The sequence below is a fragment of the Suricata suricatta genome, unplaced genomic scaffold (genome assembly GCF_006229205.1).
Source record: "Suricata suricatta isolate VVHF042 unplaced genomic scaffold, meerkat_22Aug2017_6uvM2_HiC HiC_scaffold_175, whole genome shotgun sequence".
Taxonomy (NCBI): domain Eukaryota; kingdom Metazoa; phylum Chordata; class Mammalia; order Carnivora; family Herpestidae; genus Suricata; species Suricata suricatta.
Window position 1 is genome coordinate 15,673 of NW_021862105.1, and position 2,176 is coordinate 17,848.

At 49.8% G+C, this 2,176-nt stretch overlaps 1 long non-coding RNA gene across 1 annotated transcript in view; it reads right to left on the reverse strand.

The window, feature by feature from the left end:
* Positions 1-1,127, reverse strand: part of LOC115284727 — a 14,763-nt gene extending 13,636 nt beyond the window's left edge. Inside the window, exons 1-2 of the long non-coding RNA XR_003905328.1 lie at positions 1,095-1,127; positions 819-997 (exon numbers count right to left, since the gene is read on the reverse strand). This is a non-coding gene — a long non-coding RNA (uncharacterized LOC115284727). The remainder of the gene's footprint in view (positions 1-818; positions 998-1,094) is intronic.
* Between the last annotated feature and the right edge of the window lie 1,049 nt (positions 1,128-2,176).

A 2,176-nucleotide genomic window follows, 5' to 3' on the forward strand; every position in this document is an offset into this window, starting at 1 on the left:
CTTCCTTCCTTGGGTGCGGTTAATCTACAATGAACAGGGACAGGCTAGAGTACAGAGGTCCCGACCATCGCAAATTCCTGCTGGTGATCCAGAGGAAGAACCAATTTTGCCTCCACCATAGTTTTCCCTGAGACCGTCAGCACCTGACCTCCCAGCTCCCAAAACTTCACCACCTTTGGCCTTCCCACCACCTCTGGACAGGACAGATCCTCTCTCCCCTAGAACAGCGGCCAGACTGCACCCTTGGCCAGGCGCAGATGCGCTCCAGATGCCGGTACCAGAGACTGGTGTGCTGGCTGGGACCCCGGAATGAGGGAGAGTTGAGAGACGTCATGAAAATGGAACCCTCCAGCCTGTCCGCTCCATGATGTATTACCAGCCTTTCTTCACCACTGATCTCTTCATTTGGAGACATAATACACTATCATTTCTGAAAATCCTCAGGCACTGATAGACCTAATGAGTCCTTCTTCATGTCCCACTTAGCAACTTGGGAAGACTGACAACAGCTGCTCCGCACATTGTTTAATACTAAAGAGAAATGGAGAGTTATGAAAGGAGCCTTGCAATACCTTGAGGAACATGGATCAGTTGGGGGCTGTGGTTCCTGGAACCTGGGCTAGACATGCCGCACCTGAAGTACATCCTACATGGGACTTCACCACAGAAGGACAAGTCCACATCCATGGGTACCAAGAGGCTTTCCTCCGGAGGATCCAAGCAGGGGCTAAGAAGCCCATGGAATGACCAAGATAGCCTCAATCACCCAGCAGCAAGGGGAATCCCCTGGGAATTATGATGAGCTATGTGAAACTTACCTCATTTACACCCCGTTTGATCCCAGGACACCAGAAGGCCAACAGATGGGAAAGACTTCTTTCATAGCCCAACTACCTAGATATCAGAAGGAAGGTCCAAAATCCTGAAGGTGTCAGTGGAGTAAATGTCACACAGTTGATCGAGGTTGCTAACATGGTCTACATGAACAGGGAGGACACTGCCAAGATGGAAGCCAAGAAAAAGATGAGGAAAAAGGTCAGCCTCCTCACCGCTGCCTAATGAATAGGACAAGGAAGGAATGGGGAAGGTCCTACCACCAAAATCGCGGAAGCCTAGTATCTTCTTAGCAGGGGATCAATGCTCCTAATGAAAGGAGAAAAGACATTGGAAAAATAAACGACCCATACAGGAAAAGTCCCAGAAACCCAAGAACCCTGCAGAGAAGACCTCATAGAGCTAGCAGGAATAGAGTCGGATTGAGGGAGACCAGGCTCGCTTCTTCTTGGTCCCCATGAGCGCACGGTCAAAATGCAAGTAGGAGGCCAAACTATGACTCTTGTTTAATGGGCTGAAGTCAAGGGGGCCACCCAGACCAAGGAAAGATGATGGACACTGCTAGATAAACGCATCTTCTTCCCAGGGGCCCTCCGACGGCAAGTTGGTGAATACCATCACCCACCTAGCTAGGAAACACTGCATTAGAGGCCCTCTTCAAAAAACAATACTACATCAGCCACATGCCAGCATTATGTCGAGCAATAAGCAAATGGTGTTTGACTTGAGCCAGGAATAATGCCTGCTCCGTGTTTCGATTCCTGCCAGGTGTCTGAAGGGTAGGAGCTACCCCCTTCAAAGAGCTAGAAATAGACGTTACAGATGTCCAGCCAAGTCGAGGACAGAATCTCCTGGTAATCGTCTGTACATACTCTGCATGGGCTGATGCCTTTGCAACCAGGACAGAGTGGAGCCAGGAGGTAGCTGAAGTCCTCCTAAAAGAGATTGTCCCCCAGTTTGGCCTGCTGGCCACAATCCACAGTGGTAATGGACCTGCATTCCTGTTGGACATTATACAAACTTTAACCACTCCTTCAACATCCCTTGGAAGCTTCACTCTGCTTACTGGCCTCAAAACCCAGGGAAATTAGAGAGAATGATTTGCACCCTCAAGGGAAACTTAGCCAAGTTCTGTCAGGAAACAGACCTCTCATGGCCAGACCTGTTGCCCCCCGCCCTCCTGCCTGTCCATTGTACACCAGGAAGTCAAGGTTTCTCCTTCTCTGAACTAATATATGGGAGGCCCCCTCCATGTGTAGAGAGCCTCCCAGGGAACCTACACCAAATAGGGGATAAGGGAATAAGAGAGCAACGTCAAGCATTAGGGGCCACCCTAAATAAG